Source organism: Equus quagga, chromosome 9, assembly GCF_021613505.1.
Source record: "Equus quagga isolate Etosha38 chromosome 9, UCLA_HA_Equagga_1.0, whole genome shotgun sequence".
Lineage (NCBI taxonomy): Eukaryota > Metazoa > Chordata > Mammalia > Perissodactyla > Equidae > Equus > Equus quagga.
Genome location: NC_060275.1, coordinates 72889670 through 72917312, shown reverse-complemented (window position 1 = coordinate 72917312; position 27643 = coordinate 72889670). Strand labels below are relative to the sequence as shown.

General features: G+C 35.6%; 1 protein-coding gene across 3 annotated transcripts in view; it reads left to right on the top strand.

The window, feature by feature from the left end:
- Positions 1-27643, top strand: part of RNF180 (ring finger protein 180) — a 205269-nt gene that overhangs the window by 54184 nt on the left and 123442 nt on the right. The window lies entirely within an intron of this gene.

Sequence of the window (27643 nt, the reverse complement as noted above, 5' to 3'; positions counted from 1 at the left end):
CAATTTTTTTTCCTGTATAGTAAACATACTTAATTTTGATGAAGTCTAATTTCTCAATTTTTTTTTAATGTATCATGCTTTTGGTGTCATAGCTAAGAACTGTTTGCCTAACCCTATATTATGAAGAGTTTCTCCTGTGGCTTCTTCTGAAAGTTTTATAGTTTTACATTGAGGATTATGATTCATTTTTAGTTAATTTTTTAAATAAAATGTGACTTTTAGGTCTAGGTTCATTGTTTTGCACTGAGATGCCTTAATGTTTCAGTAACATTTGTTGAAAACACAAGCTTTTTTCCATTGAAATACTTCTGCAGCTTTGTGAAAAATCAACTGTATGCATGTGAGTCTATTTCAGGACTGTGTTCAGTTCATTTTTGTGTCTTTCACTCTGCCAATAGCCCTTTTTCTTCATTATTGTAGCTTTATATTAAGTCATAAAATAGGGTACTGTGATTCCTCAAACTTTAATATTTTCCAAAAGTGTTTTAGTTATTCTGGTTCCTTTGCCTTTCCATATAAAAGTTAGAATCAGCCTGTTTATATTTACAAAAAATCCTGTTGGGATTTTTATTGTAATTATGTTAAATCTAGAGATCAACTTGGGGAGAACTGAAATCTTTCCTATTTTTCCAATCCATGAATGTGATATGTCTCTCCTTTTATTTAGGTCTTCTTTGATTTCTTTCATCAGTATTTTGTAGTTTTTAGCATTCAGAACCTGTGTGTGTGTTTTTTTGTCAGGTTTACAACCAAATATTTACTTCTTGGTGTTCTTGTTAATTTTTTTAAAAAAATTTGGTTTACAATTGTATATTACTAGCATAAAGAAACACAATTGATTATAAGAGAATACTACGAAAAACTATATGCCAACAAAATGGATAACCTAGAGGAAATGGATAAATTCTTAGACTCTTACACTCTCCCAAAGCTAAGTCAAGAAGAAGCAGACAATCTGAACAGACCAATCACAAGGAAAGAGATTGAAACAGCAATCAAAAGCATCCCGAAGAAGAAAAGCCCAGGACCAGAGGGCTTTCCTGGGGAATTCTACCAAACATTCAGAGAGGATTTAATACCTATACTTTCCAAGCTATTCCAAAAAATTAGGGAGGATGGAATACTTCCTACACGTTCTGTGAGGCCAAAATCACTCTGATACCAAAACCTGACAAAGACAGCATGAAAAAGGAGAACTACTGGCCAATATCGCTGATGAATATAGATGCAAAAATTCTAAACAAAATTTTGGCAACCCGAATTCAGCAGTACATCAAAAGGATCATAAATCATGATCAAGTGGGATTCATACCAGGGACACAGGGATGGTTCAACATCTGCAAATCAATCAGTGTGATACACCACATCAACAAATTGAGGAATAAAAACCACATGATCATCTCAATAGATGCAGAGAAAGCATTTGACAAGATCCAACAGCCATTTATGATAAAAACTCTGAACAAAATGGCGACAGAAGGAAATTACCTCAACATAATAAAGGCCATATATGACAAACCCACAGCCAACATCATACTGAATGGGCAAAAACTGAGCACCATCCACCCGAAAACAGGAATGAGACAAGGATGCCCTCTATCACCACTCTTATTCAATGTAGTACTGGAGGTTTTGACCAGAGCAATTAGGGAAGAGAAAGGAATAAAAGGAATCCAAATAGGGAGGGAAGAAGTGAAACTCTCACTGTTTTCAGATGACATGATCTTATATATAGAAAACCCCAGAGAATCCATTGGAAAATTTTAGAAATAATCAACAACTACAGCAAAGTTTCAAGGTATAAAATCAACTAACATAAATCAGTAGCATTTCTATATTCTAATAACGAACTAACAGAAAAAGAACTCAAGAACGCAATACCATTCACAATTGCAACAAAAAGAATAAAATACCTTGGGATGAATTTAACTAAGGAAGTGAAAGACCTATACAACGAAAACTACAAGACTTTCCTGAAAGAAATTGATGACGACATAAAGAGATGGAAAGACATTCCATGCACATGGATAGGAAGAGTAAACACAGTTAAAATGTCCATGCTACCTAAAGCAATTATAGATTCAACGCAATCCCAATCAGAATCCCAATAACATTCTTTACAGAAATAGAACAAAGAATTCTAAAATTCATATGGGGCAACAAAAGACCCTGGATAGTCAAAGCAATCCTGAGAAAAAAGAACAAAGCTGGAGGCATCACAATCCCTGACTTCGAAACATACTACAAAGCTACAATAATCAAAGCAGCATGGTACTGGTACAAAAACAGGTGTAAAGATCAATGGAACAGAATTGAAAGCCCAGAAATAAAACCACACATCTACGGACAGCTAATCTTTGACAAAGGAGCTGAGGGCATACAATGGAGAAAAGAAAGTCTTTTCAACAAATGGTGCTGGGAAAACTGGACAGCCACATGTGAAATAATGAAAATTGACCATTCTTTTTCACCATTCACAAAAATAAACTCAAAATGGATCAAAGACCTAAAGGAAAGACCTGAAACCATAAGCCTTCTAGAAGAAAATATAGGCAGTATATTCTTTAACATCAGTATTAAAAGGATCTTTTTGAACACCATGTCTTCTCAGACAAGGGAAACAATAGAAAGAATAAACAAATGGGACCTCTTCAGACTACAGAGCTTCTTCAAGGCAAGGGAAAATGGGATTGAAACAAAAAAAACAACCCAGTAATTGGGAAAAAATGTTTGCAAGTCGTATATCTGACAAAGGGTTAATCTCCGTAATATATAAAGAACTCACACAACTCAACAAAAAAAATCAAACAACCCAATCAAAAAATGGGCAGGAGACATGAACAGACATTTCTCCAAAGAAGATATACAGATGGCCAATAGGCACATGAAAAGATATTCATCATCACTGATCATCAGGGAAATGCAAATCAAAGCTACACTAAGATATCAGGTTACACCCATTAGAATGGCAAAAATAACCAAAACAAAACGTAACAAATGTTGGAGAGGTTGTAGAGAAAATGAAACCCTCATACATTGCTGGTGGGAATGCAAACTCGTGCAGCCACTATGGAAAACAGTATGGAGATTTCTCAAAAAATTAAAATAGAGACACCATACAACCCAGCCATCCCAGTGCTGAGTATCTATCCAAAGAATGTGAAGTCGACAATTCCAAAAGTCCCATGCACCCCTATATTCATTGCAGTATTATTTACAATAGCCAAGAAGTGGAAGCAACCTAAATGCCCATCAACTGATGATTGGATAAAGAAGATATGGTATATATATACAATGGAATACTACTCAGCCATAAAAAAGAATAAAATTGTCCCATTCACAACTTCATGGATGGACCTTGAGGGAATTATGTTAAGTGAAATAAGCCAAATAGAGAAAAACAATCTCTGTATGATTCCAGTCACATGTGGAAGTTAAACATGTAGACAAAGAGAACAGATTAGTGGCTACCAGGGGAAAGGCAGGGTGGGAGGTGGGCACAAATGGTGAAGTGGTGCACCTACAACATGACTGACAAACAATAATGTACAACTTAAATTTCACAATGTTGTAAACTATCATAAACTCAATAAAAATTAAAAAAAAAGAAACAATTGATTTTTGTCTTGACTTTGTCTTGTGTTGTTGGGAGTACAGATCTTTGACATCCTTTGTCAGATTTATCTGTAAGTATTTGTATTTTTTGTACTGTTGGTAAATGGTATTGTTTTCTTAAATTTTAATTTCCTATTATTCATTGATGAATATATAGAAATACAATTGACTTTTTTAGTTGATCTTATATCCTACAACCTTTCTAATTTTACTTATTGGGAATAGTCTTTTTTGTAGATTCCACTGGATTTTTATACTTACATGATCATGTTATCTGAAGATAAAGTCAGCCTTACTTCCTCCTTTCCAATTTGAACGTTCTTTGTTTTTTGTGTTATTGAACTAACTAGAACATCACATACAATGTTGAGTAGAAGTGGTGAGAAAAGACATTCTTGTCTTTTTCCTAATGTTAGGAGGAAAGCATTCAGTCTTTCAAAGTATGATGTTAGTTGTAGGTTTTTTATAGATTCCCTTTAACAGGTTGAGGAAGTTTCCTTCTATTCATAGTTTGCTGAAAGTTTTATCATTCATGGATGCTGAATTTTGTGAAAAACTTTTTCTGCATCAAGTGATATGATCATGCTTTCAATGTTAGTATTGATTGATTATAAAATATTGAGCCAATCTTTCATTCTCACAGTAAACACTACTTTATTATGTTGTATTTTTCTTTATATATATTGCTGGATACTATTTGCCATATGTTTGAAGGTTTTTTTGTTTTGTTTTGCCTCTGGAGATGAAGGATATTGATCTGAAGTTTTCTCTATTTTTGTACTGTTTTGGTTTTGATATTACAGTAGTGCTGGCCTTATGAAATGAGTTAGGAAGTGTTCTTTTTTATTTTCTTGAAAATATTATGGGGAATTATTTTTTCTTAAATGTTTGGTAAGGAAACTATCTGGGCCTGAAGATTTCTTTTTTGGAAGGCTTTTAACATGAACTGAATTTCTTTAATAGTTATGGGACAATTCTGGTTATCTCTTTCATATTGGGTGAGTTTTGGTAGTTTGTTGTTTTCAATGAATTATCTAAGTTGTTGACATTATGTGTGTAGCATTGGTCATAGTATTCCTTTATTATCCTTTTAATGTCTCTTGGGTCTGTAATGATATCTCCTTTTCGATCCTGATAATGGCATTTTGTGTCTTCCTCTTTTCTTTTTTCTTTCAATTTTGCTAGAGGGATATCAATTTTATTGATCTTTTCAAAGAATCAGCTTTTGGTTTCAATTATTTTTCTACTGTTCTCTGTTTTTAAAGTCATTAATTTCTGCTCTTTTATTATTTACTTCTGCTTGCTTTGACTTTATTTTTCTTTCTCTTATATAATAGAAACATATTACTGATTGGAAATCTTTCTTTTTCTCAGCTAAGCATTTAATGCTACAAATTTCCCTTTAATTGCTGCACTAGTTACATCTTATGACTTTTATGTAGTATTTTTATTTTAATTCAGTTCAGACTGTTATCTAATTTCCTTTGAGATTTCCCTTGGCCCACCTAGTTTCTCTAAGTGGTTAGTACAGTTTTGAAGAGGTTAAAAATCAGCATTTTGAGGAAATTAATCAAAAATTTCATTCTGAGGCAAAATGTTTCCTCCTCTGGATTAAGAGAAAGTAAAACTGCCACTAGTATAGTTGTGTAATATTTTAAAATAATTCTATTTAAAAAGTATTTTATTCTTATGTTTTCATTTCTTAACCTTCAGTCTATTTAATATGAATAAAAGAAAATATCCGTTTAAAGCCCACAGGAAGCTACATTGAAAAGAGAGAGTTTACCTTACGTTTCTGTGGAGTGTTGCGCATGAGAATAGAAAATAATTGACCAAATATCATGGTTTTTAATAAATCACTGAGCCATGTACAATGATTATATTACATTGTTCTCAGTGAACTAAATGAGTTAAGACTACTTGTATTATTACAAGGATATGATGTAGGCACTAAGGAGAATAGAGGCCTATAAATTATATTAAAGACCTGCTTATTCAGGTTTATCTAGAAAACATATATATTTTTCACAAAGGCAGTAAGTTTCATTTTCATGGATTTGCACATAGGGCTCATTTTGAATTTTTCACAGATTTTAAGAGTCCATTTAATATTATATCACTTGATTAGTCATCTTCAAATCACACACAAATCATATTTCAAATATATATTTGGTTGTCCTTTTAAAAGAAAACATTTTTGCTTCTGAAATATAATAGTAATCTGCATATTGGACAATTTATTCCCCATTCATTCTCTTCCTCGAGCAGAAAATTAATGGTTTATTGAAGTGAAAAGCCTCAGTAATGAAAATATGACAATTTTAGTTAGATGACACATATTTTACTGGTTTTATTAAACATAAAAAACAGTCTTTTCTATAGTGATGAAATAGTCTTTTAGGAAAGATGACAATAGATTGAAAGAACATCATGACTTTTGGTCAAATGTTGAGACAGATCAGTGTTTATTTCTCACTCTACTTTGTGTCAAATTATAATTTGAGATTAAGTTTGTCCCTGCATTTTATTAATGCAAAAATATTTAGGGCTTACTCAATAGGTTAATACTTATAATTTGTTTCTACCTTCCAAGAAGTCACCATCTTGTAGGATAATAAAATAGAAATATGCAGTCAATTTAAATAAACATAACTAAATATCTTAACTTCATTTTCCTGCCATTTCAGGTGAATGTGTGGAGCAAAATTACATAGAATTGCTAGTGCCTTTACCTTAAGTAATTACATAGATCTAAATTCTCTAATGCTTAACACAATACTCTGTGCACAATAGGTGATTAGGAATTCTTTCAAATAAATTTTTTTAAAATTTTAGGTTTATAGGAAGATTGTGAAGCTAGTACAGTGAGTTCTCATATGCCCCACACCCAATTTCCCTTATTATTAATATCTTACAGTAGTGTGGTACATTTGCCACAATTAATTAGCTAATGTTAATACATTATTATTAATTAAAGTTCATACATTATTCAGATTTCCTTAGTTTTTTACTAATGTCCTTTTTTTGTTCCAGAATCCCATCCAGGATACCACATTACATTACATTTAGTTGTCGTGTCTCATTGGGCTCTTCTTGGCTTTGACATTTTTTCAGACTTTCCCTGTATTTGATGACCTTGACAGTGTTGAGGAGTACTGGTTAGATATTTTGAGGAAGAATGTCCCTCAATTGAGGTTCTCTGATGTTTTTCTCATGATTGGACTGGGGTTATGGGTTGTGTCATGGGTCCCCAAGACCACCCTCCTGTTTGATGATTCACTAAGAGGACTTACTGGACTTAGCCTACAGTCATACTCACAACTTTGTTTTATTACCGTGTAAGAATATAAACCAACATCAGCAAAGGGAAGAGGTGTGTGGGATGAAGTCAGGAAGAAACCAAGTACAAGCTTCCAAAAGTCCTCTCCCCATTGAGTTACATAGAATGAACTTAATTCTTCTAGCACAAGTTGTGACAACACATGTCCAATGTTGTGTAGCAGGGAAGCTCATTATAGACTCAGTGCCCAGGATTGTTCATGTAGACACCTTCTGCCTGGCGCATACCAAAATTCCAGACTCCAGAAGAAAGCAGATGTTCAGCATAACCCACATTGTTTGTGTAAACATTTTAGGCACAGTAAGTTAACCTTATCAATTAGGATGATAGGAGCCCTCCAGAAATTCAAGTTCTCAGATGCCAGCCAAGGGCCCATGTTGTAAGTACAGACAAGCCTGCTATATTAACTGTTTTCTGTACATGGGTTTTTGGGAGGAGGACTACAGAGTTAAAATCTAATTTCATCATACTACACATTATATCGAGGATATATATACTACCAACATGGCTTTTCACTATTGATATCAACTCAGGAATGTTTTGAAACAGAAAGGGGAAAAAATAACAATTATCACACTTATATAACCGTTATGTATTTGTTACCTATTGATGCTGTAACAAATTACCACAAATGTAGAAGCTTAAAACCACACTGTTTTATCATCTTATAGTGCTAGAGGTCACAGTGTGAAAATGGGTGTTACGGGGCTAAAATCAAGGTGTTGGCCGGCTGCATTCATTATGAATGCTCTGGAATAGAGTCTGTCTGTGGCTTTCTCCAGCTTCTAGGGTCTGTCCACATTCCTTGGCTTGTGGCCTCCTTCCTGCAGTGGCATCCCTCCAACCTCTGCTGCCTTTGTCACATATTCTTTTTGACTCATTTAAGGGCCCTTGCCATTATATTAGGCTCACCTGGATAATCCAGTTATCTTCCTATTTTAAGGTCCTTAACTTAATCACAACTGCAAAGTCCATTTATCCATGTAAAGTAACATATTCATAAATTCCAGGGATTAGGACACAGACATCTTTGGGGAGCCATTATTCCACCTTGTGGGAGCCTACCGGGTCTTACTGTATGCTGGGTATTTGTCTGAGTTCTTTACTTCACTTAATCTTACAGCACTTTATTAGATAATTTCTATTATTATCATTATTTTACGGCTGGAGACTGGGGATCAGAGAGAGGTTAAGTAACTTCTCTAGGCCCACAAACCAAGTATGTGGCAGATCTAGATCCCAAAGTTAATGTTCTTAACCATTATACCATGGCTTCTCAGAAAAGGAGATTTTTTCCCTTCACTTATTTTATCATTCTTTGATGATTCAGAAAACATCGTAGAATCATACACCTTTACTCTTCATTCATCCTTTGCTTCATTTAACTAATGCCCATTGGGTAGTCCACTCTTTGCCAGAAACTGTGCTAAGTATTAAGGATACAACAATAAGTGAAATATGATCCCTCCCCTCAGGGACCTTTGAGTGAATGGGGAAAACACATATGAAAATCAGTGATCCCTTATGCATTTGCAGAAATGCCATATCATAGTGAATTTTGGCAAACATTTTACTTCTTCCTGGATTGCTTTGACCAAGATCTTGAGATGTAACTGAGAATCCCAGAGCAGTCACAAAGAAGCAAGATTGACTGGGAGAGGGTAGGAAGATTGTGCAGAAGTAGGAAGATTGATGACCAAGAAGAGAGGAGAAATGGTCAGCTGATGAAGAATTATGATGCAGTGGTCAGAAACTTATGTTTGATTCTGAGGATGCTATGTAGCTGCTGGAGAGTTCTGAGTAGCTCCAGGCTGAGCCCACAATAGGAGCTCAGTAAATGGTTGCTAAATGTATGCAGTGAACAAATAAATGATGTATACAGTGCTTCAGACATGGTAAGTGATTTAAAGGTAGAGGCTAACAGTGGTTCTTAACCCTGGCTGCAAGTTGGAATCCCCTCAGGAGAATTTAAAAATGCCAGTGCCTGGGCTCCATTTGGTCTAAGCTGGGCATCACTGTGTGTGTGTGTATTTATACATATACATATATGTATAGAAAATATGTATAAATGTATATATATTAACTATATATATATATACACATATATTTCTATATATCTTTTTTTGCTGAGGAAGATTTGCCCTGAGCTAAGATCCATTGCCAATCTGCCTCTTCTTTTTTTTTTTTTATTGCTTGAAGAACATTTTCTCTGAGCTAACATCCATGCCAGTGTCTTCCTCTACTTTTTATGTGGATCACTGCCACAGCATGACTGACGAATGTTGTAGGTCCATGCCGGAGATTGAACCAGTGAACCCAGGCTGCCAAAGCAGGGTTTGCTGAACTTAACTACCATGCATGGGACTGGCCCCTACATATATATATATATTTTTTTAATTTTCAAGTGATTTCAATATGTTGCCAGGGTTGAGAACTATTGGAAAGAAAGAGATCAATAAAAAGGAATTGAGTGGAAGCCAGCTCCTGGCTGAGTGGTTAAGTTTGTGTGCTCTGCTCTGGTGGCCCAGGGTTTTGCTGGTTCAGATCCTAGACGCGGACCTAGCACTGCTCATCCAGCCATGCTAAGGCGATGTCCTGCATAGCAGAGCCGGGAGGACCTACAACTGGAATATACAACTATGTACTGGGGGGCTTTGGGGAGAAGAAGAAGAAGAAAAAAAGAAGGAATTGAGTGGTTTAGAAGTGAGTTGATAGATTCCTTGACAAAGGATTTATTAACAAGAGCAACGAGAATTAATTCTGATAGATGTTACAGAAGAAAGGCAGCTGTCTAGAACCAGGCTGAGAAGGAATTAGATGAAGAACCATATGAAGAAGAAAAGATATTTTGATATTATGCTTTCCTTGTATGTAGTAAAAGATGGTATAAATTTTTATGCCCAAGTAACATTTAATATAGTCAGATAGCTTTTCTTAGCCTGATATTAAGAGAATGAGAATTTTGACTAGGAGCAAAGGGGAGGGAGGGGATGGAATGGAGAGGTGTGGTGATGAGAGTGATGATAGTAGCAGTTCACGTGTATTGAGCTTTTCTGAAAGCTAAATACAGTGCAAGGTGCTTTACTTGTATCACCTGATTTACAGGAGCTATTAGGTTGCTGGAGCATGGGGAAGCCCTGAGGGAGGCAGGCTTTGGACAGCTAGACAGGAACATGAAGGTACTGACTTCCTCAGGCACAGGAGGGAAAAGGCATTTGGGGAGTAGGAGAACAGCAAAGATGCATATTATCCTTTCCCAAATTTTATGTAAGGCCAACTTGTTTGGGGAAGGGAGAAAACAGTTATCAGCCATCTAGTCCCCGGTGACACAAAAAAATGGGAGTTTATCACATAGGACTGAGCTTAGTTCTAGCTGTGTTTGACAAGTAGAACTAGGCTATGCCTTCATCTCTCTTGGCCTTATGTGCACAGGGAAGACTGTGCCTGGATTTCCTTCTAAATCTCCACATTTGGCTTTATTTACCATGTCAACCAAGATATTCACTGCCCACCTGTTGTTCGTCCTCATTGCCCCATTTCTGCCCTTATGCACATTTTGAAAATCATAGTCACTTGCTGGCACTGTCTCCTTGTCCTGTTCAAACCTCCTTAAAACTATCTCATGCCGAGGTGTAAGTCTTGCCTACTCTTCTCACACATGGGAACCTCACAATATCAGCTTCGTGTGTCCCCAAACTGGGGAGGTAGCTAAATCCTCTCCCTGGCTCTGTACCACCAATTGTAATTGCTATCACCTGGGCTTTTTTTGAACAAAGTAATGTTTTAAAGTTAATTTTTAATTTTAGAAACACTGTAACAGTGTTAGAGAAAGTATAGAAAACTGAAAAATAAATTTACAAATCAATCAAGCGGTTACCTACAAGGAGGTGGGGAATGTGATCTGGGGTACTATATAACGGACTCCAAACTCTGTTAGTAGTGTTTTACTTCTTTAGCTGGGTAGTATTATCATAGTTGTTATCTTCTGTTTTATTCTGTTTTGAATGTCTTCAATATTTTCTAATACATTGGAAAATCAATTATAAATCATACTATCCTAATAATGTCATACCCTTTTTATTCATTATTTTTGCTGCAAAATCTTAAATCATTCACTTTTGTTCTTCTTGCTGTAAAACTGAAGGCTCCAACAAATATAGGCAAGTATTCTTTTACCTAAGAGGCTCAAATTATTTATAATGCTTTTCTAATATTCCATCAGAATAAAATGGAAAATTTAATAATATATGAGAAGTTTCCACTAGAAAGTAATTACATATCTGTGCTGCACTGGCATATGCTCTTCAGTTCCAAACTTCTGCTAGTTTGTAAAGGTGACATGGATCATCTTGTTTTCCGACACCAGAGGGCACTAGATTTCCTCTTGCAGAAAAACAATCAAAATTATGTCTTTCCATCAAAATATTTAATTCACTGGATTGCAATATGGAATGGTATGTTTTTAGTCTCTTGACAGATCAAAAAACTAAGAGAATCTGTGCTTTGTGAGAGTTTACAAATCATAGTAAGGATTTCTCTTGCTGTCAACTAAGAATGTGTCAGTGCTTTTACTGGGCTGTGTTTTCAGGGGTATTTATTTATTTATTTATTTATTTTTAAAGACCACCTTTATCTATCTATTTATTTATTTATTTATTTATTTATTTTTGAGGAAGATTAGCCCTGAGCTAACTGCTGCCAATCCTCTTCTTTTTGCTGAGGAAGACTGGCCCTGAGCTAACATTGTGCCCATCTTCCTCTACTTTATGTGTGGGATGCCTACCACAGCATGGCTTGCCAAGCAGTGCCATGTCTGCACCCGGGATCCGAACCTCTGAAACCCGGGCCGCTGAAGGGGGAACGTGCACACTTAACTGCTGTGCCACCAGGCCGGCCCCTATGTTATTTTTTTTAGATGGAATAAAACAGCTACTCTGGGATAATGCTTGGGATAAGTTATTTTGAAGGAGCTATAGATATTCCACCTATTCTGATTTTAAGTTTCAGGTGGCAAGTGTAGTTTTCCGGAAATGGGCGTGTCCCCTAAATTCAAGATAAAATCAGTGGCAAGTGTGCTACAGTGTAGAGTGGGATGCTGACAGAGCTGAAATGATGTAGGCCAGTAAATCATGGTGAACCATTCATACCTTGATCTTTAGTAGAGTTTTGTTAAATTGCATTTGATAAACCATCCTTCTCCCATTCCCACCAGACAATGACTTCTTTTCACTAGGTGTACTTTTTTGTCCAGTTGAACATTTAAAAATATTTTTACAGTGTACATTAATTTCTAGTTGTTGGATCTTTCTTTTACCCTTTTATCTCCAGCCGCAACAATTGGTCATCTATTTAGGTTGTGTAATCACTAGCAAATACAAATGAGGCAGCTTCTATAAAGCAGCAGAATAATCCCGTAGGAAAAAATACCAAGCATGTATTTTAAGGAAATCAATATGCTAGCTCCCTCGGTGTACTTTGGTGGTCTATTAGTTTCCTATTGCTGCTATAACAAATTACTACATATGTAATTGCTTAAAACAACATGGATTTATTATAGTTCTGGAGGTCAAAAGTGAAATGGGTCGCACGGGGCTAAAATCAAGGTGTTGCCAGGGCTGCATTCCTTTCTGGAGGCTTTGGGGAAGAATCTATTTTGTTGCCTGTTCTAGCTTCTGGAGTCTGTCTGCTTTTCTTGTCTCATGCCTACCTTCCATCTTCAAAGCCAGCGATGGCTGGTCAAGTCATTCTTTTGATGCCATCTCTCTGGTTCTGACTCTTCTGTCTCCCTTTTCTTCATTTAAGGACCCTTGTAATTATCTTGGGCCAACCCATTTAATCCAGGATAATCTTCTTATTTTAATGTCAGCTGATTAGCAACCTTAATTCTATCTATGGTCTTCCCCTTGCTATTTAACATAACGTATTCACGTTAAATAGGTCCCAGGGATTAGGATGTAGGCATTTTTGGAGGAAGAGGAGGATTATTCTGCCTACCATGGATGGTTTGACTGGAATCTATGAGTTAGGGCAGCCTTGAAAGAAAAGAGGTAGCTACTTATAGGTCCCTACTTACAGGAAAAAATGAGTGTTTTCTCTGACCTTCCCTGGAATTTCTGCGTTACTCCCTTCTGTAGTTTTTCTGGGGTTCTGAAAATGAATATGTGTTCAAGGAGGCATAATTAACTAGTTCTGTATCAGCCATTAGTATCATAATTTGACAGTAATGATTAGATTAGTCCATTGGGTCTTCCCTAAGTGGGGTAAAGGACAGTTAAATTTGGATGGGGGGTCAGCCCCGTGGCTGAATGGTTAAGTTCACGCACTCTTTTGGGAGCCCAGGGTTTCGCCAGTTCGGATCCTGTCGTCAGGCCATGCTGAGGCGGCATCCCTCAAGCCACAACTAGAAGGACCTACAACTAAAAAAAAATACATACAACTATGTACTGGGGGGATTTGGGGATAAAAAGCAGAAGAAAAAAAAAGTTTAGATGGGGGAGCTGGATCAGGAAAGGTAAGAGGCACAAAGCATTATTTGAAAAGGTTTAGTGGGCCCTGGACAGAGAAAGCAGTTTGAGAGCAAGGACTGGTGGGTAAAAGGTATGGCACTGAACATAGTATTTTTGACCTACCTTACAGTGTTGCCTGAAGTCAGGACTCTGAGTAAAGGAACATTAGACAATAAACCACATCTTCTTAATAAATAAATAACACCCAAGTAACATAAGGCCACACCAAGACCTTTAGACTACTAGGTTCCATTTCAGTCCATAGAAATAATAGTCACAGACCACGGGTGTATTATGATAAAGATGATAGGTTTCATTTAGGATGCCCGTTATTTTTTTATACTTAATAATGAGCTGTGTACCCTAAAAGACCAGTTTTCCTAATGTTATTTATGTAATTTTGAATCAACCAAGTGCCATATGAAAGAAAGACATTCTTAATTTCTTCTCAGATGGTGTAACTTAAATGAAAAGTAGTTACCACAAACTTAACAAAGTTTGATAAGGAAGAGTAAGTTTTCTTTCAGCTAACTCATTAGTTCTCTAGGTCCTTAGTCATTATGCTAAATAGAAGCTAGAATTGTGAATTAGCCTTTAAACTGATTAGTCGTAGTTTGAGAAATAGTCTATGTTGTGACGTGTTAAAGAGTTCCCGCTTACTTAGAAGTGAATTGCTGAATTCTGCTCTTCCAGCAGGCTTTGGAGTGTTCTGTGCAGTCCCCTAACTCTCATGCAGTACTGTCATCTAACCTAGATTAGATGAAGGTGTTTCCTGTTGGGGTTCAACCTAGAGGAAAGAAAAGAAAACAATGTCCCAGCTCACCCAAGAGAGCACAGCCTTTGCAGCCACAATAGGTATGTATGAATCAAAGAGCAATGCTCATTTCAGCACACATGAAATTGGAGGAACACATCCCTTTATTTTGAAGTGACTGGTCTCTGTTTTAGGATATTTTGCTTTTTAATAACAATTAGATTTTATCAAAACTCAGGACTATACACTTGAGAAGTCAAAAAATCTTTGTATACATTGCTCAATTGGTACCTAGTAGGTGATTATTGTCATACCAAATGCCAAAAGTTTCGTTTCCGTTAGGCAGTAATAAATGTTGAGAATATAATGGTTTCCCCTTCACAGGGGTCCCAAAGCAGAGAGGTTTATTTTTCCAGCCTTTTGATAGAACTTGATCTCAGGAACATGTTTAGGGAAAAGATGGAGATTTTAATCTCTCTGGATTGGTTTCTTTACGCTTTAAAGAATTATATAGTACAGTAATTCTCAAATGCTCATCTGTGGACCACCTGCATCAGAATCATCAGGGGAGCTTTTTGCAAGTTTTGTCAGAGACTCTAGTGCTTTACGTTTGGGATAGGCCCCAGACAGTTTTTAGAAGCACCCTAGTTAATTCCAATATGCCGCCAGACTTGGTAGCTCTTAGATACTTGTTCTAAAGTCAACTGGATGTTAAGTGTAGGAGATCATTCTCTCCTTGATGTTACTAGACTACATCTGTCAAAAGTCATAAGATCAACCAACATTTATGAAAGAAAATGAATAAGCTTTCTTAAATGGCATGTCACATTTAAGGGATTGACTTCAAAGGTAATCATCTTACTTTGGAGTTAAAGAATGGTAATAATGGTAAGCAACAGCAGCAACAAAAATAATGAACACTCAGCACTTACGATGTGCCAGGTACCTTTAGATGTGTTACTTACTTAATCTTCATTGCAACCCCATGAAGTAGTTACTTTATGACTGTCATTTTACAAATGAAGGTTATATATCTTGTCCAGGCCACCCAGCTAGTAGGGCTAGAGCTGGGATTCAAACCCAGGCCTTGAGGCTTAAGAATCGTGCTCCATCCACTGCTTTTCATTTTGTCCTGTGATTCTGTTATGCTGTGGAGCCCCGTATGTATAATGGGGAGTAGTATAGTAAGTTGGTTTAAAACCATGGACTTTGGGGCAGAGTCTGTACAATACTGGCTAAATAATCACTTAGGTGAATTACTTACCCTCTTTGAGCCTTGCTTTCCTCATCCAAAAAATAAAGTTTAAAATACATTCCTTATAAGGTGTTGGTAAAACTAAATTAAGAAACATTTGCAAAATATTGAACACATACTTTTTACATAATAAGCACTCAATAATTGCTATCTATTATTATTATCATTATTGTATTATAACAATACAATAATGTGAAAAATGTTAGAAATCTGCACATTTTTAATTGTAGAATATGCATGAAATGATGATGTAAAGTTATTTTTACAATAGCTTGTTGTATGGTATAAAAGGTCTTTTCTTGTATTTTGGTCCTACATTTCAAGTTCTAACCTAAAGATATGTTACTTAATTATTAAGAGAGAAAACAGAAGGACTATGCTTGCTAAATTATACTTCTAGTTTTTTTCCCTTATCTTTTAAAAATACATGAACAAATATTTAGAACACATAAATATTATTTTTGGCAAAGTAGGGAAGAATGTGTTACTTTGTCTTTAATATTTACCGCATCCATTAAGACTACTGTATTAGTTGTCTCTTGCTATAATGCTGCCTTAGGCTTAAAACAACTTCTGTTTCATTTGTTCCCAATTATGTTGGTTAGCCATTTGGGCTACGATCAATTAGTCACTTCTCCTGCTGGTGTTACCCATGTCATCTGACACTCACCTGGGCCTGGAAGGTCCAAGGTGGCCTCACTCGCATGTCAGGAGGTTGATGCTGGTCTCAGTTTATCCTTTCTCCCCATGTGGTCTTTTATCATTAAGGATCTTCACATGGCAGCATTGCCTTCCAAGACAGCTAAAGTGGAAGCTGAAGACGGGTTGAAGCCTTGACTTGGAAGTCACAAGACATCACTTCTACTACACACTGTTGGTCACAGCAGATCATGGGGCTAGACTAGATTCATGGGTGGAGAAGTAGACTCTTCCTCTTGATGAGAGGAGCAACAAAGTCACATTGAGAAGGATCATGCATACAGACATGGGAGGAGTTATTAGGGCCATCTTTATAGATAATAGGTATCACAAGTATTGTGAACTTCAGAATGTTAAGGGATAATCCTCAGTGGTCTTTTATTTCCTCTAGAAAACTCCATGGAAAACTGGTTGCATGCAAAATATTTTGCTCTCTGATGACTATACTGCCCTTTGGCTTAAATAGATTTCGCGAGGAGATTTTAAAATAAAATCTATGTTCAGCTCCTCCCTTCCCCCTCCCAGGTGTCCTATTCAGTTCATCTGGAGTGGGCCTAGTCGTTAGCGTTTTTAAAAAACTTTCTGTGTTATTCTGATAATGTACAGCCAAGAGTTTTGAACCACTATGTTAGACAGTATTCTCTTTATATTGCTCGTTATCTGATTTTTAAAAAAGTGGGCAATGCCTGGGGTAGATCAGAAATTAGGTGAAATAACTGACAAAGAGCAGTTTGTTGCCTTACTGATTTTCAAATTGTGTCCCTAATTTAAAGCAATGTGAAGTACTAAAAGTAGGAAATAAAACAGCCAGTGCAAATAATTTTTAAGGAAATCAGCCATGAAAGAAATAAAAAAATTAATGCAATGAGAAATTAATAATAATTACCATTGAGAGGCATAATAGTTATAAATGACACAGTAGGTTAAGTTTTGCCTATGTGCTCTTGCACACACTCCCCACTAATTGATAGGGGGATTGTGTGCAAGCCTCTGAGAAGAGAATTTAGACCAATGTGTATTTGGTGATCACATTGGGAGCTGAAAGAAAACAAATTCAGCAGCCCTACTGAAGAATGTAAAGTCACAGTGTTAGAATTGAAAAGGCCCACAGGAATTATCTAGTCTATTGCTCTGCCTTGTTCTTCTTCACCACTGCTAGAATTGAGACCCACTGCCCTAAATAATCTCCTTCCATTCCAAATGAACACCCTGGACCATTTCAGAAAACTTGTCATTCTGCATGGCTTGTAGTTGAGGGGAGGCAGCATAGCATACTGGAAAGAGAACCAGAAGTCTAAATGGGTTGAAATTTGAATCCTGGCTCCACTGACACTTTAGCTGTGTGTCTTGTGCAGGTTGCTTAATTCATCTGAGCCTTGGTTTCTTCTATGTGTTTAGTGCCTCATCCACAAAAAGCAAGAATTAGATGGATAGTTGCTACTGACATGTCTCTTCCTCCCCATTTGTTTTTCAATTCGTAAGGAATTTTTGCCTTTTAATTAAAGATTAATACTGTGGTCAGTAGTAATACTATAACCTTAGGCTTTCTAACTCATGGTCTTATATGACTGAGCTTTCTAGATGGCAGTTACCCTTTCTCATTTTACTTTAATTCTAATAGTGTATTTGTTTAAGATATTTGTTTAAAATGCAGTATCATAATGTTGAGTGAAAAAACACAGCAGGCTATGTAAGAATCTTTATAGATAACTTGATCACAACCATGAAAAAAGATTGGAAGAAAACATGTCAAAATTTTACAAAGATTTACAAAGATCTTCTTTTTCTTCCAGATATTTAAAATAAACATGAATTGTTTCCATAACAAGAAATAAACAACACATTTTTCCCCCTTAATGTCAATATATACATTTGCCAAATGTAGCCACACTCTGAGACAGGTTTATACATTCCTTTTGTGAAAGATAGCTATTTTCATAGTGACACTGAATTCACATACAATACCAAAGTTTTCTAAGATAGCCAGTCCCAGTGTTGAAGTTCTTACTGTTTGTCCTGAATTTTCCATCTAAATTTATAGCATTATTTAACCAGTTTCCAAAGCTAGAAACTTAGAAGCCTTTCATGACTCCCTTTTCTTCATTATCCATGTATTATTGGTCATCACACGCTTATATAATTGGTTATTAAATTTAATTCCTTCTACCTTTAAACTGTCTCTCTTCTTCTGATCCTACTGTTCAAGGCCCTAGTTGAAGCCCTTATTATCTTCTTGAATTACAGCCAACATCACCTCGTCACAACATTCTCTTACCTAAAAATCTGCTAATTTCCATTTATGAAGGAAAATGTCCAAACTCATTCACAGTTTATTCCCACCCTACATTTCCTTTTTCATCTTTCTCCATTTCATCTCCCTTAACCCTCCCTGTCACCTCTCTTTGGTCCATATTTTTCTCAGTTCTTTGAAAATGATATATGCTTTCACACACATAATCAGTCCCTCTATTTTGATTTCTCTAGTCTGTGTTCTCCATTTAGGAAATTATGTATCCTTTAAGAATCAGTCCAAGTATTAATCTTTCAACTGACCCAGGCAAATTTAGCTACTTCCTTGTTTCCTAAGCTTTTTGTAAGCAACCTAATTATAACATGCAACACATTGTAAGATTTGTGTGCATGCTCTGACTTGACTGTGAGCCTCTGAAGGGCAGAGCTGTGTGTCTTTCTTCTTAATACTTCATGGGTCCAGCTATAAAATATGCAGTTAACAACTGTTTGTTGAATGTGATATAAAGTGGTTTCTAATTCCCTCCTCCTTTTCTTTCACGACTGAATTGGAATAGTTTGTTAAAGATCACTCATGGCTCTTAAATGCTTAAATAGTTAAAAATAAAATAAAAATTGAGAACAAGTATAGTTGAGGGTATGCATTTTGGAGTGGGAGGGAGAGCCTTCTCAAATGGAATACTTACTCTTAGTTTTATTTAAAAAAATTCCACATAATATAGATCTTTATTTCAAAGCCAGTATTAAGACTTAGAATAGTACTTGTACTAATGATAATAAGTTTGTTTTTTTACTATACTGAAAACCGTAAATCCTGAAGCTATTGTTTATTAGCTGTGTGATGAAAAAAGAGAAGACTGCTAGACACTTTACATATGTTATTTCTAATTTGTACAATAGCCCTATTACATAGGTATGCTTATGTTATAGATGAGGAACTGAGGTTGAGAGAAACTATTTTAATCCAAGTCATATAGCAAGTGGTAGCATTGAGATGCAAAAACAACTTTTGTTAATGTTTTAAAATAAATAATCACAAAAAGGAAAATGTATAATTTAATATGTTGTAATTGAATATTTTAACTATGACATATTACAAGGTTTGTTATTGACATAATCTACAAATGAGCCGTCAAAATAGTTCCTAAGAAGTAGTAGATAAAAGAAGATTTTTACCTATAAATTTTGTTATCAATTTCTTTTTTAATCCAGCCACTGCTCCCCTTCTCCCCTCAACCCCAACACACAGACTGGCACTTCCCAGTGCAGTTCCGTGAGGTTAGTGCCAGTCAGCCTTGTTTACCAGGGCTCTGTCTTCCATCTGCTGACTGCAGGTATGTGTCTTCGCTCATATTCGGATTCAAAAGCAGATGCTTATGTGTTGTTGTCAGAAGTTTTTCTTTTTTAAGGGCACTTTCTTGTATCTGCATCTTTTCATTTATGGATCAGTATGTATATGTAAGAGTTTCTGACTGCCTACTGTTTCTAATGTTGCAGTTTTATATAATATTTACTTTTTAGGTTATTTGTGTATTATATGAGTAATAATTTACTTTGTTCAGTTTTCAGCAAGCATGTTTATTCTTGCTGCTAAAGAAGCAAAGCATATTGAAGAACAAGTACCCTTTAAAATTTTACTTTCAAATAGAACTTCTTTTATCATATTTCTAGCATTTATTAAGAGATATGCCTTTATTAGGCTTGTTTTCGTATTTTATAGTTTTATGAGGAATGAATTAATTCTTTCTGAAAGATAGCTAGGACTGTGTTGAAAAACCAAGGTGACTTTAGATGTGAAAGGTAATATTTGGGTAACTGAGTGATGTAAGTTTGTTGTTGTTGTGGTTAAACTGCCAATTAGTGCTTCTACTCATTGATATAAAAAATTTAGCAATGTATAAAATTAAGACTCTCGGGACAGAAATGAAAGCTTGGAAGCAGTATTAAAGGGCAGTTAATCTTTGCAAAATTAAAGGCATGCAAATAGACAGTACCCGTATGTATGTCTGTATAAATATGCTTTTTTATATGCAAATAGGAAATAGGGGCATTTTCCATTAGTTTTTACCAAGTAGTATGACTATTAGCATAAAACTCAAAACTACTATCAACCACTCAGTTTTATAAAGAAAATCAAGATCATTGTAGGTTTTAAAGTAGAGCTTTATTCTATACTGCTGCTAAATTTATAATATTTGAAACAATTGCAGATCTTTTGATATTTTCTAGAGGGCCAAAATTAATAAATACCTTTATACTTCATACCTTTTGAATTTAATAAAATAGAGTTAGAGCATACCTGAAGAAAAGTGCATCTTGTGAGTAGGTTGGCATACCTAGGGAACATACTACTGTAGCCAAAATGAGGGCATGCTGGAATCCACATGAAGTGCGAGGCTGTCCAGATAGTCTCTTCAATGGGTGAGAGACTGGGTGGAAGGCCAGCATTAGACCAACCAGACATGTGATCAGTGTGAAGAATGTCCAGAAAGAAAAGGAGAAAATAGTTCGAAGGGGTAGGGATAAAAAGCCTGATGACATAGGGGTCATTCAGTTTAGGATCAGGGAAGGAACCAGAGACCCACAAGAGAGACTTGGGTTTCACCTCTAGGACGCCCTTTTGCAAGAACATCGGGGAGAACAAGACATCATCTAATATGCCCAAGGAGCACAGGAGGGAACCTGACCAGATGGCAATGAGAGGGGAACAGATAATGGCCCCAGTTCGATTGGACTACATGTAAAAGTCCAGCTTTTTTGTTTTTTTTTTTTTTTTGATTGCAATCTTGAATCAGTATTGCTCTGACCTTAGGGCTTGAAGGTATTCTTACATTCTGCATTTATAAGAATAGCTAAAATAAAAGGAATAGTTTTTATGCCTTGAGGATACGTGGTCAAAGTAAGAATTTTTTTTCCAGAGCTCTCCAAACTCTTTTGATCCCTTACATTGATTTCTTGACTCGCTAATGGGTCGAAACCTACAGTTTTAAAAACAGTGCTTTGAAAGTCGTTGATGGATTGTTACTATGCCTCTTAATCTTGGAGCCTGCATTGTATGCTTCTACTAAAAATGAGTCAGTAAGTTTGTAAGTGTTAAAAACCATTTGATTTGCCTGCTGCTGTTGCTGCTTATTCCTCAGCATTGCATAAGAGTATTTCCTAGTAGAATCATCGCAAAGAACTAAACAGAGAAAAGTGAGTAGTTCAAGTCAGGAATTCAGTTCAATTCAATATGAATTTGTTGAGCAAGGCCCTGCTTGCTATATGTCAGGCAGTGTACAAGGCACTGAGGATATGGAAATGAATTAAGCATGACCTTTTGCTTGGAGAACCTAGCTTACTGAAGGGAGAAAAATAGAAATAAAGTATAATGATGGGCATCTTATGAGGTGCAGTGGGGGGTACAAAGGAGGAAGTAATTCGTACTACCTGAGAAAGACTGAAAATGTTTCACAGGAGATGTGATGCTTGAGCTGAGGCAGTAATATGAGTAAATGTCAAGCTATCTTGGAAGATGAAAGGTTTTTGCTGGTTAGACAAAGTGGTAAAGAGCAGTCTAGGCAGAGAAATTAATGTGAAGAAAAGTACAGAGGTATGAATTAGCCTGGTTCTTTCTTTGAACCTCACATAGTTTAGGGTGATTAGACAAAAAAACTGGTAAACTGGTCAGGGCAGAACTCAATGACAGACTTATAGGCCATGCTAAGGAGTCCTTGCAGCAACAGAGAGGCACTGACATCTGGTTTGAATGTTAGAGGAATTACTGTTCTGGGCACATTGTGGAGACTGAGACAAGTTGTCTGGAAACTAGATCAGAAAGTAGAATATCAAATAATCCGCTGAGGGCTTTACATAAGACAGTATCTGTAGGAATGGACAGAAGCATAGGAGAAATGGCAGAGGAACTAAACCAAGGTAAAATTTAAGAAATGTCCCGCTGAGACACTTATTTCAAACCTGAATTATCCAAAAGTATGCTAACTGAATATACTAAAAATTGAAAATTGGTCATTCTTAGCAGAACATTCAAGCACTAGGAGAATTGTCTCAGCCATAGATTATTATAATTTGGCTGAGTTTGCTATTATTAATTAATAATATGTTTTTATCTTCTGATTTCTTCCTAGAAAGATTTGAAAATACGTATAAGATTATATTTTTAAGTAAGGAAATCTTAAGAAGGACTAGTAAGAATGGCTAAAATAAGATGAAGCTGTGGGTAAAGTTAGTACACAAAATTTAGACAGCCAGAACAAAGAGAGAAATGACTAGGTACAGAATTCATAGTGCCCATGAAGTAAAAATGAGTTGCTTGGGAAACTCGTACTTTTGATACTGCTGAGAAATCATCTCCCTTAAGCTTCTCATCAAAAGGATATTTCAAGTGGTAGCTTTCCTTGTAGTAAGTAGGAAAGTAAGTTTTGGAGAGCTGTTTTCATGATGTGCCTTAATGTATGCTCATAGCCTCATGCCAGATCTGCAAGGAACCAAAGTGTCATCAAGGTGTAGAGCTCTCATCTATTCATCCATGGAGTGTTTGGGTACCTTTGTAATGTCAGATTTTGTACTCAACACTTGGAATACAACAGAAAGCAGAACAGGCGTGTCCCCTGCCCTTGATGACAGTCAGTCTCTTGATGTCAGTCTCTTGATGACAATATTAAATGGATAAATACAATCTAGTATAAATAATGTTGTAATAAGGGAGGGATGGTGGGCCTGAGTACATAGAGCAATGGATTGTAAGAGTCCTGGACATAGTCCCTGAGGAAGTGATGTTTTACTGGAGGATGTGGTGGTAACCAGTGGAGAAAACATGTTCCAAGCAGAGACTGGCAGGGAGGTCAATGTTGTACTCTCTTGCTGGTTCTAGTTACCAATTAAGGACAAGTATGGGGCTTTAACAGTCAGCCAAGCTGGAGGTGGAGCCCCAGTAGAATAATTAATTTAGATTAGTTTAAAATATGATAAATAATGGTAACATCGATTGAGTAATCTCATCTCTTAAGGTACTTTTCAAAGTCTTAATTTATTCTCGGAATAAGGTCTCTGTATGTCTTTATTTTATAGATGTGAAGATTGAGGCTGTCCTGGTGTAAGAATAATGGGCCTTGTTTTTCATTTACTCTGATGACTATAACTTTTTAAAGGACATAGACATGTTGGCAGGCATATCTAGATGACAGTAAACCAGAAACAGGCGACATGAGGCATCACAAATGGTTAGTGATAGAGTGCTTTCCTCATCATACTTGCTTTTACTGTTACTACTTTTCTCCTTGGTAACACGCCCTCTCCCTTTCTTGCTTTTCCTATAGCAGTTTATGTTTACATTTCATACCAGTGTGCGTTAAGAATCTACTCATACCTTGTCTCTCCTGGACTCTATCTATATAATATCTATCTATTAATTTATATATCTCTCTATAAGTAATTTATATAGATAAATTGTTAATGTTTAGTCTTTATTACAGTACAGCAAAAATGCAGGCTTATTAAAAAAAGAGAGAGAGCAAGAAGACAGAAATCAACTGTGATCCCACCAGGAATAACTGCTATTAACATCGTTATAAATTTCCTATCATTCCGCATTTTTGTACATTTTCTGACATTCCTTTTTACAAAATGAAGTCATATTATGTATATTATTTTTAAAACTGTTTTTCTCCCAGTAATTGTATCATATCTTTCCATGTTAGTACATGTACTCCTGTAATGTTTTAGATAACTGAGTAGTATTAGAGTGGATTATGAAAATGTATTAAAATATATTTAATTGTTGTGCAGTTCTTGAGCATGTTTAAATGATATCCTTATACCTAAAGTTATTGTGTTTATCCAGGATTGTTTCCTTAGAATAAATTCTAGAAGTAAAATGATTCCTCAAAGGATATGCAGAATTTTAAGTCTGCTGATACTTATTTCTAAGTGGCCTTGTGGAAAGATTGTCATATGCTGTCTAACTACGTGAAGTATCTTTATTTACTAGGGATTATTAAAACGTTTTAAGTTTTCCCACTTGATGAAGCAATGTTATTATGACATAATATTAGAAAATAAAACTAATTAGTGTTAAATGATCAAAACTCATTAAAATTGGCATTACAGAAATCAGTAGAATTCTTGGAAGTGTAAAAAATGTGTGCCATAGGCTTATTTATAAAGTGCCTATTCTGTAAATGATATTTCTAATTTTACAGTATTCTATATTTAGTCTTCATTTACATATGAAACAAATGGGACACCAAGAGGTTAAAAACTTGCCCAATGTCCTACTATTGCTATGTGGCAAAGCTGTGATTCCAAACCAAATCTGTCCAATTTCAAGGTCTGTGTCTCTTCCAGAGAAGATTGCAGGTGGCTGCCTCACAGTGCTGTTGAAGTGATTAAATGACACAGGCCTCATGCGTTAGAGGCTTTCAGTAGTTACTGCTATTGTTGAAAAGGAAAGTGAAAATAGGAAATTTAGTAAGTTCTTGAGATTTGAGATGGGTGTTGAATACTGAGAATTGAGGTTGAAACACAAGATATTATCAGTTTTCTTTTGTTTCACTTCTTACACTTTCCATCTCCCAAGTAATACTAAGCAGTGTAAATTGCTGTTCCTTTGCATCTGGGTATATTGATTCTGAATTTTGTCATCTGCAATGACTTTGAAGACTGGAAACACCCTGAATCTAATTCCCTAGACCCAAAGGGAAAATTCACAGATATCTTTAAGTTGATTTGCACAAAAATATCACTAAGAGGACATGGAAGAATCCCTGAATAAACAAAAGCAGTTCTTGTACAATTGGTGTTATGTGCTTTGTGTACCGTATTAGTAGTAGTATATTTAAATGGCAATAATGATGATGATAATTGTTAACATCTACTGGGCACTTCTGTTCCAGGCCCTTCTCTGAGGTTTTTTTAACTACTTAGTCATTTAGATGTAGCTGGCTTTGGATCAGATTAGCTCGTATAGTATTGGTAATAGACACTATGGAAGCCACAATGAATAGGGGGCTACTTGTTCATTAAAGATCCTTGTTTGGCCCCAGAAAAAGGAGTCGATGGTTTTCTCTAGTTCATTCTCACTAGATTGAGGCTATACTTTGTTCAGTACATTGTAGTTCCCACTAGGGAACAATTCGTTTATTCAACAACTGTCTATTCATTTACCTAAATATTTTAAGTTTACATTTTTAGCTCTTTATGACTGCATAGACTTGTTACCCTCTAACTACATTAATCCATTTAGGCCTCCGTTTATGTCTTTCAGCTTTTAAAGGATGACCTCTAGTCCTAGTTTTTAGGAGTCAAAATAACGTAATGGTGCTAAGCATGGGTGCTGGACCCAGGCTGTGGGTTTTAATCCTAGCCGATCATGTATTATTCAAGTAACTCTAAATACATTTAAAATCTATGTCCCTCAGTTTCTTTGCTAAAATGGGACTAATAATACTACCTCCCTTACATGGTGACTGTCAGAATTTAGTGAGCTAGTAAATATAAAGTACTTAGAGCAAAGTAAACACTTAACAAAAAGCACTTAATAAAAGTTAGCTATAGTAACAATAAGTAACCAGTATATGTAATACAATTAATAGAATATAATAGAAAACCAGTATTAATCTTTAATGAAAAGTAACTGTCAATACTTTTTCTCTCATACTATTTTTAAAGTAAATGTTTGCTTTGGATTGGCTGAGAGAAAGCATTAATAAGGAATCTGCCCTTAACTGCTTTCTTTAACGTTGTGGTAATACTTCTGAGGGATTCTAAGAGAGAGACTGTTTAAGGGAGGCTATGCCTAAATATACGCCTTCTCTATATGAAAAAAAAATCAGATGCTTAGAGAAGTTATTTATTAATTTAAGATAAAGTCTATTATTCAAATTGAAATTATTTTAACATATATGTGCTCCATATTATGTTTTGAAGTTTAAATGTAGTAAGTAAACTTAGTTTGTGTCATTGTAGAATGTACATAAAAAGTTTTGATTTTGTTTTATAAGAACAAAGAAGAGTCACTTAGCATTTTCCCTCTTGTCCATATATAAACACCTGGTCTGACCCGCCAAAGGGAGATGTCATTCATTTTTTGGTCGCAGCTTTCACTACAGCTCCTTGAAGGGAGTGACTATTTTTTATTCATCTTTTTACCCTGCCTCTATTATAAGGAGCTAAATAAATGTTTATTAAGCAGATCTGGTAAAGGAGAAAAATACTTGAAAGTATTTTTGAGAAAAGTAAACTACATTATTACTTTTAAGGGATAGGAAATAGTAGAAGATGCATTACTGTAAGGAAATCTAACAACGCAATTTTTAGATGTATTTTTACAGTTGCTGCATATATCCTGGATGAACTGTCTGAATAAAGACCCAAATAAATAAATTCAACTTCATTTATACCCATTCTTTGGGAATATAAACTGTCTCCTGAATACCCAGATATAGGAAATATATCTGACAGGGAGTTTTCTTTTAAATATTATATCTTTATTTTTCTTTTAAAATATTGATTTCCTGTAGACTCTCCTCTGCATCTTACATTCAGCATCTTTAAAATTGATTTCCTGTTCTGTCTCCAGTTCTATATTCAGCTTTTAAAACTTTAACATTGTAGAGTATTCCCTGTGTCATTAAATATTCTCCCCCCAATTTGTAATGTGTGACTATATTAAATGTTTTTTCAGCCATATCCTGTTGTTGAGAACTTAAATTGTTTCCAAGTTTTGGTTGTTATAAACTGGCATCCTTAAATCTAAATCTTTGTGTTTTGAATATCACTGCTACTTTCTTTAAGCTAAATTCCTAGGAGCAGAATTATTAAGATCTTGCTTTAATACATACTACCAAATTGTATCCAGAAAGATTGAACCAATTTATCCTCTTACCAGCAATTTATGAATAGTTATTTTACTGCATGTTTGAAAATACTGGATAGCTGTGCAACAGAGTTCCATTGTGCCTGCTGTCTGACCACTTTAGGATATTCTTGCTCTGATTTAGACTCTTCCATCTGTTAGTTATCTCCAAAGGTCCTAGAGTTACTATGTAGACTCAGGAGGGAAAGCAGAATTATAATGATAGCATTGTCTCAGAAATGGCATCAGCAAGAGACTAGTTTAATCAACAACAACAACAAAAAAGAAACAGCCCACTCATATAGTGCTTACTATATGCCAGGTCTTTTTTAAGCACTTTACACCTTTTACCATGTATTAATCCTTGCAG